Raw genomic sequence first — 16,677 nt, forward strand, 5'->3', positions numbered from 1 at the left:
GATGGTACATTTGATAGTAAACAGGTAGATAAGCCATCCTCATGTGCATTTTGATACATTTTTAGCTTCTCAATAGAAGGTGATTCATGCCTCAGTGAATTCTTCATGGATTTTATATATCTATATATACACATGATGAAATATTTTAATAGAAAGCAAGTGTCTTTAAGGAATTCCAAAATGTATAAGATGGCCCCATAACTTTCTTCATAAGGAAGGAGGCTGGATAAATGGGGATTGATAATGTACTCCACTTCCTATTGGAAGTTTAACATTATTTACCAAGAAGGAATTAAGGGAAAGAGTCCGGGGGGCAGAGATTTTTTTCACTGCTGAGTTAAAAAAACTCACTGAAAATATTTTTTACATGTGAGCAGGCAACATTGATGTCTGCTGAGAGCAAAGAGAACAAGGGAAGATACATGATAAAGTATTCTTTAAATGGTGGAAACTTCATGAGTCAATGTTTCTGCAGGTTAATTTCTAATGGGCAAACTGGGGATTTTAGGTAGAATGGTCCAATTTAGTTTCTCAAAAGCCTAGTTCCTGTAGCTACAATATAGTAATCTATTTTCATTAGACTGCTACTCCATTAAAAGGTTTGGGCTGCTTAGAGACTTTCTTTTTTTTTTTTTTAAGACAAACTATGGTTATTTTAAGTTGTTGCTTTGAGGAAACTGATAGCCTCTGGCCAGATAACTCTGAGTACTCAAATATTCTCTGGGAAACTTTCTGCATGGTGCAACAGCTTAAGAGTGGCATTGTCTTCTCATCTTAGTTCCTGGAAATTCTGTACTGGGAATCTCAGGAATAAGCCATGATGGGAGAAGTTAAAGTACATGGCCTATCTCGTTTTCATTTAATTATTTTGCATAACAAATCTTTCTAGGTCCTGATGTCTCTCACTTAGTTGAGTCTATACCTACCTGCCTTTCTTGATCACCTGGCAGTATTAGGGGATCAGAGAGCCAACTTAACTCTGATTCTTGAGGCAATGTTCTTTTTCTGTTTGGACTTCTGTTCTATCGGAATCCTGATTGGATGTTTGTTTCTCTGTTCTCAGAAATCCTCTTGCCTTTTTTCCTTGATCAACTTGTCAATTGTCATGCTTTTCCTCCTATTCCTCATGGCTTCCTATCAGGCCACACGGATTTACGGGAAGTTGTTGGATGACAGATAACTCATGTGCCTCGTGTATTATAACATATTAGATTCTAGTTTTGCCCAAATACTGAACATACTTTAATAACAACCAAAACATTTCACAGTTTGGATAGGAATGAGTACTTTACCAAGCAGATAAAAAGGACACGGTACCTGTTGTTTTGGAAGGAACAGGTAAAACCTTGATGTGGATTAGCCTAAAGAAAAATAATCAGGCGTATATCAAGGGTAAAGGGGAAGATTATTGGATGTTTCACTTTATGCAACTTAATTTTAAGGAAAACGGCTGTTTTAATAAGTGAAGTTAAAGTTTCTCCTGGATCCCAGAATTAATACCATATTTATAAATGTGTATAATTCAGCTATTGCTTAGTTTAAATGGGATTATTGGGCTAACCTGGGAAATGTTACCATTTTTACTATTTTTCTACTGAGAAAATATTTTCCAATTTATGTATCAAATAAGTCAACGAACTGTTGAAATACAACATGATTTTACATTGGAGTCATTTGTGCAGTGGTTTCTTTACAATAGTATATAAAATGTTTTTACTATAAAATTGAGTCAATGTATAAAATACTACTTTATGCCATAATAAATATATTAGTACTTAGAAAGAAAGGAAGGAAGGAAGGAAGGAAGGAAGGAAGGAAGGAAGGAAGGAAGAAAAGAACTATCTGACTCCATCAGAAAGAGCAATATAAGAATAATGGGTGTACCAGAAGGATAAGAGACGGAGAAGGGAATAGAGAATCTAGTCAAACAAATAGTTGATGAGAACTTCCCAAAACTATGGAAAGAACTGGATCCTCAAATCCAAGAAGCAAACCGAACACTTAATTACCTCAATCCCAACAGGCCTTCTTCAAGGCACATTATATTGAAACCATCAAAAATTAATTATAATGAAACTATGGCAAAGAAATAATTCTCAAGGCAGCCAGGGGAAAAAAGACAGTAACCTACAAAGGAAAGACCATTAGACTATCACCAGATTTTTCAGCAGAAAGTCTACAAGCCAGGAGGGATTGGAATCAAATACTCAAACAATTGAAAGAGAGAAATTACCAGTCAAGAATAATATATCCAACAGACTTATCCTTTAGCTATGAAGGAGGAATAAAGACCTTTCCAGATATACAGAAGCTGAGGAAATTTTCCACCACAAGGCCTGCATTACAGGAACTACTAAAGGAGGTTATTCTACCTGAAACAAAAGGATGAGTAAGATTACTAACAGACAGAAAGAAACAGGATAGCAATCCCTTCACACAATAGGGCACTATACACTTAAGCATAATATAAAGGGTAAAGAAGATAAAGACATTAAAAAAAAGAAAAAGAGAAGACAATTTGCTACTGCAACTCAGAAATTATCTTACACCATAAATAGGGATAATCTGTGACAACAAAAACATAAAAGGTGAGGGAATAAACGTCTGAAGTTGCAAAGTGGAATGGAGATAAAATGCATGCTGAAGAAAAAGGACTATTGTATATATGAAACTTTATTTTACATAAATTTAACAATAATCACTCAAAATACAAAAAATCCAGAACTGAGACACATAATATTAAAAACGACGAAATGGGGGGAAAAAATCATAAAATGCCACCAAACTGAAATAACAGACAGAAACACAAAGGCAAAGAAACAATGGAGGCACTGAGCTACCAGAAAATAAGATATAAATGGCTACAGAAAATATTCATATATCAATAATTACCCTAAACGTAAATTGACTGAACTCACCAATAAAAAGACACAGAGTAACAGACTGGATCAAAAAGAAAACCCAACTATATGCTGCCTCCCAGAGACACATCTCAGCTAAAAGGACAAATATAGACTCAAAGTGAAAGGGTGAAAAACGATATTCCAAGCAAATGAGAGCCAGAGAAAAACGGCTATATCCATATTTATAGCTAATGAAACAGACTTCAGGATAAAAAAAGGCAACAAGAGACAGAGATGGACATTTCATAATGTTAAAGGGAACAATACAACAAGAAGACATAACACTTATCAATATATATGCTCCCAATCATGGAGTGCTAAAATATAAAAAGCAACTACTAACAGAACTGAAGGGAGAAAGTGACAAAAACACAATTATAGTACAGGACCTACATACCCCATTGACAGTTATTGATAGATCATCCAAACAAAAAATCAGTAAGGAAATATCAGCCTGAAATGACACATTAGACCAAATGGACATAGTTGACATTTACAGAGCAATTCATCCTACATCAATAGACTATACATTCTTTTCTAGTGCACATGGAACATACTCAAGGATAGACCATATGCTGGGACACAAAACTAGCCTCGGCACATTTAAGAAGATTGAAACCACACAAAGCATATTCTCTGATTACAATGCTTCGAAATTGGAGATCCACTGCAAACAGAAGGAGGGAAAACTCACAAACAGGTGAAGATTAAACAACATGCTACTGAAGAACTACAGGATCAAAGAAGAAACAAAAAAGAGAGGTCAAAAGATACATAGAAACAAATGAGAATGAAAATACATCCTATCAAAACTATTGGGATACTGGGAAAACAGTATTAAGAGGGAAACATATCATTACAGGCTGATCTCAAGAAACAAACAAACAAAAAATCCCACATATGTAATATTACATCTGATAGAACTAGAAAAACAAGAATAAATGAAACCCAAAGTCAGCAGAAGAAAGGAAATAATAAAAATCAGAGCAAAATTGAATGAAATAGATAACAAAAAGACAACAGAAAAAATTAATGCAAGAAAGAGTTGGTTCTTTGAAAAGGTATATAAATTACAGACCCCTGGCTAGATTCACTACGGGGCAAAAAAGAAAAGACACAAATAAACAAAATCAGAAGTGAAAGAGGAGACGTTACCGTGGATACCACAGAAATACAAAGGATCATACAAGAATACTAAGAAGAACTATATGCCACCAAATTCAATAACCTAGAAGAAATGGACAAGTTCTTAGAAATATTTAACTTTCTTAGACTGAATCACGAAGAACTGGAAAATCTAAATAGGCTGATCAACAGTAAGGAAATTGAAACAAGGTCTCCAAAGCAAAATTCCAGTACAAGATAGCGTCAGTAGTGAATTCTATCAAACATTCAAAGATGATTAAATACATGTCATCCTCAAACTCTTCCAAAAAATTGAAGAAGAGGCAACATTTCCTAACTCATTTTATGAGACCAACATTACCCTGATACTAAAACCTGGTAAGGATAATACAAGAAGAGAAAACTACAGACCAATATCTCTGATGAATACACATGCAAAAATCCTAAACAAAATACTAGCAAATCTAATATAACAATACATTAAAAAGATTATACATCATAGTCAAGTGGGGTTCATTCCAGGGACAGAAGGATAGGTCAACACATGCAAATCGATCAATGTGACACACCACATAAACAAAATAAAGGATAAAAATCGTATGATCATATCAATAGATTCAGAAAAAGCATTTGACAAAATCCAGCATCCATTTATGATTAAAACACTTAATAAAATGGGTATAGAAGGAAAGTATCTCTACATAATGAAGGGCATATATGACAACTCTCAGCTAATGTCATAATTAACGGTGAAAAACTGAAAGTTTTTCCTCTAAGATCAGGAACAAGACAGGGATGTCCCCTGTCACCACTTTTATTCAACATAAAATATTAGCCGGAGCAATCAGACAAGAGAAAGAAATAAAAGACATCCAAATTGTGAATGAAGAAGTAAAACTGTCAATTTTTGCAGATGACATGATTTTTTTATATAGAAAACCCTAAAGACTCCAACAACAACAACAAAAAAAAACTATTAGAAACAGTAAAAAAATACAGTAAAGTTGCAAGATGCAAAATCAATGTACAAAACAATGAAATTTCAGAAAAAGAAATGGAAACACACACACACACACACACACACACACACACACACACAACCAGTTTCCTTTGTAATTGCAACAGAAAGAATAAATATACCTAGGAATAGACTTAACAAAGGTAAAGGTCCTATACATTAAAACTGTAAGACATTCTTAAAAGAAATTGAAAATGAAACAAAGAAATGGAAAGACATTGTGTGCATGGATTAGAAGAATAAACATAGTTAAAATGGCCATATTACCCAAAGGAATATACAGATTTAATGCAATCCCTATCAAAATCCCAATGACATTTTTTAAAGAAATAGAACAAAAAATATCAGATTTGTATAGAATCACAAATGACCCTGAACAGCCAAAGCAATCCTGAGAAAAAAGAACAAAGCCAGAAGTATCACACTCCCTGACTTCAAATTATACCACAAAGTGACAATAATCAAAATAGCATGGTATTGGGAGAAAAACAGACACAGAGGCCAATGGACTAGAATTGAGAACCCAGAAATAAACCCACATATACACAGGCAGATAATTTTTGACAAAGAAGCCAAAAACATACAAAAGAAAGCCTCTTCAATAAATGGTGCTGGGAAAATTGGAAAGCCACATGAAAAAGAATGAAACTGACTGCTGTCTGTCACCAAGTGCCAAAATTAACTCAAAATGGATCAAAGACCTAAACATAAGACCTGAAACAATAAATTCCATAGAAGAAAACATAGGTACTAAACTTATGTACCTTACGTTCACAGAGGACTTTATTAATTTGACCTCAAAGGCAAGGAAAGTAAAAGCAAAAATAAATGAATAGGACTATATCAAACTAAAACGCTTAAGCATAGCAGCACAGCAAAAGAAACCATCAACAAAACAAAAAGGCACCTAACCAAATGGGAGAAGATATTTGCAAACAATACCTTTGTTAAGGGGTTAATATCCAAAATATTTGAAGAACTCATACAACTCAACAACAAAAAACTAAACAATCCAATTACAAAATGGACAGAGGACTTGAACAGACATTTTCCCAAGAAGACATACAAATGGCCAACAGATACATGAAAAAATTCTCAACTTCACTATCTATTAGGGAAATGCAAATCAAAAGCACAATGAGATATCACCTCACACCTGTTAGAATGGCTAATATCAACAAGACAAGTAACAACAAGTGTTGGAGAGGCTGTGGAGAAAAAGGAACTCTCATACACTGATGGTGAGAATGTAAATTAGTGCAGCCACTATGGAAAACAGTATGGAGGTTCCTCAAAAAATTAACAGTAGAATTACCATATGAACCAGCAATCCCTCTTCTGGGTATCTAGCTACCAAAAAAATCTGAAAACATTTATCCATAAAGATATATGTACCTCTATGTTCATTGCAATATTACTCACAGTGGCCAAGATGTGGAAACAACCAAAGTGTCCTTTGATAGATGATTGGATAAAGAAGATGTGGTACATACTGGGGGTGTCAAAAAAATGTATACATATGACTTGTGTTCATGTCTTGTTATCAGTATATATTGAGTATTACAATTTTAATACAGTTTTTCCCTTTCTTAAAATGTGTATACATTTTTTTGGCACCCTCTGTATATACAATGGAATACTATTCAGCCATAAAAAAGATGAAATACTGTCATTCACGACAACATGGGTGGATTCTGAGATTATTATGCTAAGCGAAATAAATCAGACAGAAAAAGTTGAGAACTATATGACTTCGCTCATATGTGGGGTATAAAACTGAAAGCAACAAATTAATAAGACAAAAAAAAAGAACAAAAACTCATAGATACAACTACAGTTTAGTGGTTACCAGAGGGTAAGGGAGAAGCGGGGTGGTGGTAGAAAAGGGAAAAGCCGATCAAATACATGGTGATGGAAGGAGAACTGCCTCTGGGTGGTGAATACACAATGCGATATATAGATGATGTATTACAGAATTGTATACTTGAAACCTATATAATTTTACTAAACAGTGCCATGCAATAAATTTAATAAAAATTTTAAAAGAGCAAAAAAAGATGGAAGCAACTCAAATGCCCACTGACAGAGGAACAGATATGGAAAATGTTATATATAATAGAATATTATTCAGTCTTAAAAAAGAAAGAAATCCTGTCTTATGCTCAAGTCCATCTCATGTATCTTGAGCATATTATGCTAAGTGAAATTAAGTCACTCATAATAAGGCAAATACTGTATAATTCCACTTGTATGAGTATCTAAAATAATCAGACTCACAGAAACAAAAAGTAGAACGGTGGTTGTTAGGGGCTGGGGGAGAGAAAATGGGGTGGTGTGTCCATTGGATATTCAGTTTTGCAAGACGAGAAAGTTCTGGAGGTCTATTGCACAACAATGTGAATATACTGGGGGTTCATTTTAATACAGTGTTTTCCTTTCTTAAAACGTGTACACATTTTTTTGGCACCCTCTGTAGTTAGCACTAATGAGCCATACACCTATGCATGAAAGTAGTAAATTTTATGTTATGTGGTTTTTTTACCACAATTTTTTAAAAAGAACAATAGCAGTTATACTGAGACTCAGAGTTTTCTTAGTTATACGAAGGATGATTGTAGGTTTAGCCTTTAAATCTTGTTATCACCATATAAAATGAATCTTATTGTAGACTGGACAGAGATTATTTCCAAATTTGCATTGGGAATTGATGCAAAATATACACCACTGTGTGTGAAGCCCAAAAGGGAGAGTTATTTAAACTCGACTAAATTTGATGTGGAATAAAACCTCCAAAAGCTGTAATTGAAAGTGTCAGAAACAAGTAACATTTAATCACAGATTATACAGAGGCATAAATTTCTGTGGGTTGTTTTCTTCAATCAAATTTACATTTTAATCTGCCAAGAATGTTCATCACTTTTGGCTGCCTGGTACCAAGCAGCTAGTCAGAACTTATAAACGCAAAGCACCTACATAAGGAACAGGACATTTCCTTTACACATAAAGATGATGAATGTTTAATTAGAGTACTTCAAGATAGCAAGTGTCTGAGATTGATGAGATTAAAAGAAAGGGCATTTTGTCTATCTATATTTCTTTAGTTACTAAAAGTTAAAAATTATAGACATTTAAGCCCATAAAACAGCTTTAAAGGCCACTAAAATGTAAAACTTTTCAGAAATGGACACTTGCCAAAGGAGAGAATTTGACTGGATATATACTATGGTTGACACAGGAAGCTGTGAGACAGATGAGCACTCTTCAAAAGTTGAGCTGGGAGAGGACGCTTATGATCGTTTGAAGGACCTGAGAGGATAGCAAAATTCCAAGGAAAAAGAACCCCCATATAGCTGCAGATTTGGCAGTTCCCTCAGCTAACAAACTCCAACTTCTCTTCACAGTTGTCCAGGAATTGCTTTCAATATGACCAGATTCTGAAGCAAGTCTTTTACCTGCAGCGTAGAGGGCAGCTGCTGTACTTCTGACAAAGTACAACTACACGTGCTTGTTTAGGTCATGGCAGTAAGTTGTAGCTTGTTCTGTGTGTGTGTTTATTCGTATTCTCTCTCGTGACACAAGTGCCACCAGTTACAAATGTCATAGGGAGAATAGTTGCAAAGGTGGGTGAATCTGTATGAAGAAGACAGACCCTTGCCAGAACATGCATGTTTGGCCAGCGATGACAGTGACACAGGTTTAAATGTTATGGCGATTAAATATTTTACCACAACATGATGGCTATACATTTCCCCAAAAATGTTGTAATGGATTTGAGCTTGTCTGTATGGAGTCAAGGCACAGAAGATGTGGCATAAGTTGCTACCGTTCTTATTTGGTGGATGAGAGAGCAATTCCTTGGGAATAGCCAATGCAGAGACCATAACATCACCGACACGCATGCACTCGAATCTACTTAGGAAGCATCATACCACTGCCCAAGTGATCCAGATGGGAAGGAAATCCCACCTGTCCTCCAGGAGAGATGGATACACAAAGGATCAGAGAAAAGTATCGTGAAGATTCAAGAAAGACTCAATTATTTCCTATTAGAAATTATTTCATACCAAGTCTTTTTTTTTTTTTTTTTTTTTTTTTTGCTATTGGGAATCTGTCTGTATAGGGTCAAAAACTATGATACATTTCATGAACATAAGAATAGTAATTAATAACTCCCCAGTTCCATGATAATAGTAAGCTGAAAAATCTTTTTACTTTAGCACCAGGGTAGCATAAACAGTACTCCTAAGTTGAGTACGGGGTGGTAACTGTAAGCGAGACCAGAAAGGCCCAGTTAGAAAGTAGGATTCCTGGGTAATAAACATTGCTCCCCGCTCCCTGTGCTCAGTCCCCACAGCCCGAGTGACAATGCGCTTATCACATCGCTTCTCTCAGGAACAGCGCAGGTCAGCTCAGACAAGAGCAGACTTGGGCTGGGGTGGTGGGCAGTTGCATAGAGCACATAAAACGTATCATGTACGTTGGATTGAGGTTTGCAAAACAAGCTGTTTACTAGTAGGGACAGGATATGGCCGCACATGGGTGAGACTGATGAGTGAAGTGAAAAACATGTTTTTGTGTGACACTGAGCATAACAAAATTGAGCGACAAACACCTTCACCAAAACCACTTCTGGTTATCACCTAAGACGTAAACAAGTCCAAGGCAAAGGGGATAAAAGCAGAACTCCAGAGCAGTGCCGTGAGTGCTCCGACTGGGCGCTTGGCTAAGACCCTCTGCGCGGCTCTGAGCGACACACTCCGCAACGATCCTCTGGGATGTCGTTCATCTGGGCGATCCCACAGAGCCCTCTGCGAGGAGGAAGCCACAATATTTTGGGACCCTCCGAAGCTCTTCCTTGCAAGACCAGCTGGCCTCAGACCCGTCGTGGGCCCAGTCGTGGGACCTTCTCCACCTCGATTGACTCTGGGCCTTGGCTCGTTATTAAATTCTCTTCTCTTCTGTATAACCTACTGTGCTGACCAGAGCATTGGCCTCTGGAGGGACATTGGCTCCCAAATAAAGCTGTCACTCACTCTATCTGAACCTGTGTGCTGGGACTGTGTTCCCACTCGTGTCATGAACACCACGCAGGGACTTAGGGCCCCGCCGAGGGGTTAATGTCCCCTTGACTTTCAGGAAGAAAGTGTGGCCACTGCCCTTCCAGGCGCTCGCAACAGCAGTGTAAGCAGAGTTCAGCAGAGTTTAACCTTGGTTGCCTTGGGTCTAAGATGCTTCTGGGCCATCCAAGTGAAAAGGTAAAGGAGGAGCTTACGTGTGCACCTGGTGACTTCACGATGGCGCGGTAGCCGGGACAGAGCTGGGTACACTGAGGGCAGCTCACGTTGCCACAGTGGATGAGATCAAGGGGGAAGCATGCAGTGTGAAAAGAGAAGAAGTGGAGAATGGAGCCCTAGTGCTAGAGTTTGGGTTTTCCAGGGAGCGGCCTCTGAGAGTTCGTGCTCAGGAAGTTGATGGGGGGAGGCACTCAAGATCCACACCAGCCGAAGTGGTGTTGAGGAAGCAGGATTCAGGAAGTAGTTGAGCTGCAATGCGCCCCCAGAGGGTCTCTCTGTCAGACCTGTCCTACATTCGGCCAAAATGACCAGGCCTTTATCCCCTGCCTTCATCAGTCAGTCATTGGCTGTGAGTGTCCTAGGAAGGGGGTGGCCCTCACGTGACAGCCCTCTCTGCAGCTGAAGCCACACCAGGCTGAGCTGAAAGCTGTCCCTGGTCTGTACTCCCAGCAGCTTTGGGAGCAAATCCCTCCTGCGGGGGATCCGGGAAACACATGTCGAACATTCACCACACTGAGAAATGCAGACATGTAAGAGGTGAGCAGAGAAGTTACACAGAGCAGGTACAGAAGTAGGACAATAAATAGTTGTGCTGTGTTGGAAGTCAGAGGAAGAAGGAGGATGTATGGTCAACTGTGTTAAGTGCTGTTTTTCAAAAGCAAGTCAAATAAGGACCAGCAAGTGTACGTAGATACCCGGAGTTCACAGCGGCCAGAGAGGTCCAGGCTTTAACCAGCAATAGTTTTTACATGAGGATGAAGGACTAACAGTCCCAAACGGCACGGAATGGGCAAACTTTCCTAAGGTTAAGTTAGCCCAAATCTATGGAAGAATAGGCCAAGTGCACTCAGAATTCAGATCCAGTGTTTTCTAGGGGCTGTCAGGGTTGAGCTAAGGCGAGAGATGCAAGTGGTTTCCCATAAAAGTAATGAGATAAGGAGGTCAAAGATTTGGTTTACCACCTTACGTGTTCCGAAGCACGAAGCACGACAGGAAGGCTGGGAGGAGAGGGGAGGGGAGTGGAGGGCAGGGAGGAGAGGGGAGGGGAGGGATGGGAATGGAAACGGAGGGGAGAAAATGAGCAAAGTAATTCTGCCCCAGCGACAGTATTCACACAGCAGCTGTGGCGTGAGATTACAAGGAAGGATGGGTGCTCCAAGGGGCTGTTGACGCCGTGGACGGGACTGTGCCGCAGGGTGCGCGTCTACAGCCCCCAGACTGTCAAAACCACTTGTCCCAGAAGCAGGCCCAGTCTACGGCAGGCGCAGGCTTCTGTGGAAGGGGTTAGTAATTTTGCTCGGTTGACGGTGTTTCGAGGGATGTGTAGCTCCGGTGACTGACAACTGGAATCACTTGCTATCAGGAGGCCCCACAAACATTAAATTCAGCGGCAGCCCTCAGTAGATGGGTGGCCTCCTTGTAAAGGGCTATCACAATTTCAATGTTCCTTGTTCTTCTTTCCCTCTTCATTAAATAATAAATATTTACTGAGAGTTTACAGTTCCAGGTAGCTGTCCTGGCGGTTGAGGATGCAGAGATAAATAAGACACACCCTCTGTCCTCCGATGCTCGAAGCACAGTGATTCCAGCATAGTTGTATCTATCAGGAAAGACGCTATGTGACAGTCATGCAAATGAGCGCTCGCAACCTAGAAGAAGGCAGAGCCAGTCAGCTATGAAGCAGCTGATCAGTAAAGATTTTAATAAAAGTTGAGAAATATCCCTAGGCGCTGTTTCCCACACATTTCCTACTTCTGCGGCTTCCTGCTGTCAGGTGTACCACTGCTAAGATATTAAGTGAGGAAAGGACAGTGCAAGTTCAGTTGGTGACAGACTTTTTAGGGAAAGTGCTTGCGTGATTATTATTCTGTCCACTGAAACATCAGTCTGTGAGAGCAGAACTTGCCGCCTGTTGTAACCACCTACCTCCCAGGCAGACTTGCCACTCAGCAGGCTGGGAGGAAGGCTTAGCTTTTACGCAGGCCAGGTTCTTCTCTGCCTGCCTTGGGTCACGCCCATCTTCCTGTTCCATCCTCCCTGCTACTTGCACATCAGCTAACAGGTATTGGTAGAACAATCCAGGCTAAGGTCTGGTTTGGGGACCCACCATAAAACAATCCCAGGCTGCCCCTCTCCCCACAACCCAGTCTCCTCTCACCAAAACCAGGTTCTCATCAGCATATAATTGTCTCTAGCCTAACCAACAACTTGACAAGACGTTTCAGCCTCATTACCAGGACAAATATGAAATTGCTATAATTTATCCTAGACATTATTGAGTGCCTGGTCGGACCTGGGAATTCTAGATGAGTGAGACATGGCCCCTTTTAACTAAAGAACTGAGGAGGGGAAATGCAAACGTCAACGAAACCTTCTCTGAGAGCTAAAGACAGTGCTTAGAGGATAAGTATGAGACATGCACAAAATCATTCCACTTACTTCTTTCATCAACTAATACAAGCCTGGAAATAGTTAACAGCTAATGATATAACTTTCTCCCTATTATCATTGGCAGGGTCCAGGTGACTATAAACCAAACCCTATTTTCACAATTATACACACAGACAATAAACGTATGTGCATACATTCCATTCATTCATATATGCGTAGTAATCATACATATAGAGATGTTCAATTCTAAAACGCAAGGGTATTAACATCTACATTTCACTTATTCGATAAATATTTGTTGAGCCTCAATTCTGTGCAAAGATCTGTTAGACACCAAGAGATACAAAGATGAATTAGCCACAAAGCCGTCTTTAAACCAGCTTTGAATACCAAAAGTGGAGATAAGCCTTTACACATAAATAATTAACATTTTTGGACAGTTTTCACCAAATTTGGAAGGCATATTAGGGACGTACTGACTTAAAACACAGGTTATGTGGCATCATGAAAATTCACTTAGGGCAACCTTGGGAGATTCCTCAATCAGATAGGCTGTCTTCCCAGATATTAGCTTTTTGGGGCCACCCAGCATTTAACAGTACCTTGGTTTTTTTTAGAGAGAGCTGTGATATTGTGATTTATAACAAGAAGTATATATTTGGTCTTCATACTGTTTCTGGCACAGAGCTCCTAAAACTTTGGAATTTCCTCAGTAATAAGACCAACAAAAGTGTCTTGATGGTCATAACAAACCCCTCTCTACGTCACTTGGGTCTATGTCAATGAGGTGACTTTTGGAAAGCACCTGAGGACGGGGGCTGGCTGCCAGGGGAAGAAACCATGAGATTACAGAGTTGGAACTCTCACTCCCATTCTCCCTGAACTCTGGAGTAGGGAGAGAATATGGAGGTGAAATGGATCACCAATGGCCAATAATTTAATCAATCCTGTCTATGTAACGAAGTTTCCATATAAACCCAAAAATGCAGGGCTCAGAACTTCTGGGCTGGTGAACGTGTGGAGGGGCTAGGAGAGTGGCACACCTGGAGAGGGCAAGGCAGTTCTGTGCCCCTTTCTCCACAGCTTGCCCTGCCTGTCTCTTCCATGTGGCTGTTCCTGAGTTAGATCTGTTTATGATAAACCAGCACTCTAATAAGTAACATGTTTCTGAGTTCTGTGAGCCCTTACAGCAAATTAAGGCACTGGAACCTCCAATTAATAGCCAGGAAGTCAGAAGCACAGGTAACAACCTAGACTTGGGATTAGCATCTGAAGGGGGGTGAAAGGGGCAATACTGTGGAATGAACCCTTAACCTGTAGGATCTGATGCTATCTCCAGGTAAATAGTGTCAGAATCGAGTTAATTGCTTGGTGGTCTGAAGAAAAGAAATGCTACACTCTGGAAATGCTGGAGGGGCATTAACCTCTCCTCCTTTGCATGCAGTCCGAGCAAGACGGTAAATCAAGGTTCCAGCCCTGTCACAAAGGAAGGGCCTCCCATGAGTGTTCCCACACCTCTGAGAACAGCCAGAGGCAGGCAAGTGAACCAAACTGAGCTAATCAGCCCCTCTCTCCCAGGACTTCGAGTCTTAAGCAGAGCATCCCAAAGAGGAGGACCTTACTGACCTTGTGTCATCTCAGTGGCCAATGTGAGTGACAATGCCCTGCCTGTCCCAGCAATGAGAGCTGAGGTAGGTTCCTGGTCTCTGTTTCCTGCCTGGTTCTTCTGCCTTTCCTGGCTTTCTGAAAGCTTCCTTACCTTAAAAAATAAATCACCTTAAAAAAATCCGTCCAGCACCACTTACTGCTGCTTTCAAACAAAGAACACTAACTGATCCCAGCCATCTCCCAAAGGCAGCTAGAGGCCCACTCAGCAGCTAACGGGAAAAGAAATACCCAAATCACTTATACACAGTGATTTCAAATATGGCTCCCAAAGTCTAAGTCATCAGGGCAGATACCCCAAACTGTGGACATTGCTTTGTGACAGAGATGCTTATCACTTGGACCTGTTAGGGTAGAAACAATGATTTAGCTACCTAATGACGGCTAATAATAGTCCTGGAAATGTAGGCGAAGTCGGGTGCAACATAAGTAAAATTCCAATGGCAATGAGCTCACTGTCATAAGACAGGGACAGGTAAAGTGCTATGAACTCCAAGGGGAGGGACAGTGTATACTTGAAGAAGCCATGGAGATGCCTCAAAGCAGACAACATTGAGCTAAATGACCAAAGGAACATGTAACCGGGGAGGAAGAGGAGCAAGCATGTCACAGAGGCATGAAATTATGAACATTGCACAGCTAATAATTTAGCTTTGTTAAAGGGGAGAAGGACCCCACACAGGGAAAATGGCACCTGTCCTGCAGCCTCACTAGGAAGCCACAATCCTCAGTCAGCCCCTCATGTCTCTCTCTGAGACCCCCTGAGTTACCCTCACTCCTCTGGAGCCCAAGTGTTTACAGCAAAGTTGGACCTATTGCAGGCGCTCTGAAAAGCCTGCTTGGTGAACATACGGATTAATGGATATAGGAACAAGTCAGTGACTTCACTGACCTAACATTTGCAGACACGGAAGAAGCATGAGGAAGAGCCAAGTAATAACGAATTAGGTCAGAGCAATTTCATGGCTCAGCACTCGTTCTTTCCCACAGAGCTCTGAGCTTTCTATAGAGATTGAAACTCAGTTATTTTGAGATAGTCATGGTAAAAGAAGGGAGAGGACTTCAAAAGTAAAATGAATGATTTCATAAACATGGATCCCTACATTAAAAGCCCTTTATGGACAATAAAAAACCATAAGAAGGGGAAAAAAAAAAAAGCTTAGGGTCAGTGATCAGGAACAGTGGAAAGTCAAGGCTGGAAAAAGAGTTTGTTGATAGAACTAGGAGACAAATGAGTTTCATCTGTAGTGTCTACTCTAATTAATAGTGTGTGTGTGTGTGTGTGAGACACTACAGGCCCAGGACTTCATATACCACCTTGCCTGTGACAGGCTTGGTGAGTGGCAGCTTCTTTCACCATTGCTTCTATCATTCACGCCTTGGTGAAGCATTTCCACTAAAGTTAAAGGCATTCACATGCATCCTACTTTTCTTCAATTATCATTCTTGTCCTACTTTAGAAATGTTTGTCATCATTTCCAAAATATCTGATTGAGATTTTGGAAACCAAACTGGACACAAGGTTCTCTAGAAGCAGAAAATAATAAGTAGTTCTTCTCCACCATGGTAGATAATAAATACCCAGTCCATAAATTCAGGGTGCAAAAGATGTAACCTTTTACCTTCTAAAGTTCACCTTAATTTTAACTGTATTCTATGAGTCCCTAACATGTGGTAGGTACCAATGACTGTTGAATGAGTGTATAAATGAAGGAAAAAAAATGAATGAATAAATAAATTTGTTAGAACAAAACCAAAGGTCAGCAAGTCCAACTTCCTACCTATTGCATTGATTCTCTCTGGCAATGAGTCATCCAACTCTTTTAAACCATCCTAGTTTTTCTTTATTACCTTTGGAAAATATACTGACATCTTACTGTAACTGTGGGCAATAAGAAAACTAAGCTCGTTTGAATTTTAAACATTCTATCAGATCACAAATTACAATTTTTGTTTCAGGAACTGTGATCTCTGTGTACTATTCTAGTGTTACTTTCAGACCTAGCCTATTATACTTTGGATTTTCTTCCTTCCTTGTTCATGCTCGAAAGTTTGGGAAGGAAGTAAAGAGAGAAACTGTCCATGAAAGAGATATCCCAAAGCTATCTTGAAAGGCAGTTTTTGCAATAAGGTTCTGTTGCACTGAACACAACCCAGATATGCAGGACACTGGGCCAGCCACCTGCGTAGCCTGTGGGTCAGAAGGGGGAGGTGTCCCAACAATATAAGGAGCAGAGTCGGCTCAAGCCAAGAGCGGTTGTGCACTAACAAATGCTCCACC

This window comes from Rhinolophus ferrumequinum, chromosome 4, assembly GCF_004115265.2.
Source record: "Rhinolophus ferrumequinum isolate MPI-CBG mRhiFer1 chromosome 4, mRhiFer1_v1.p, whole genome shotgun sequence".
Classification (NCBI taxonomy): Eukaryota; Metazoa; Chordata; class Mammalia; order Chiroptera; family Rhinolophidae; genus Rhinolophus; species Rhinolophus ferrumequinum.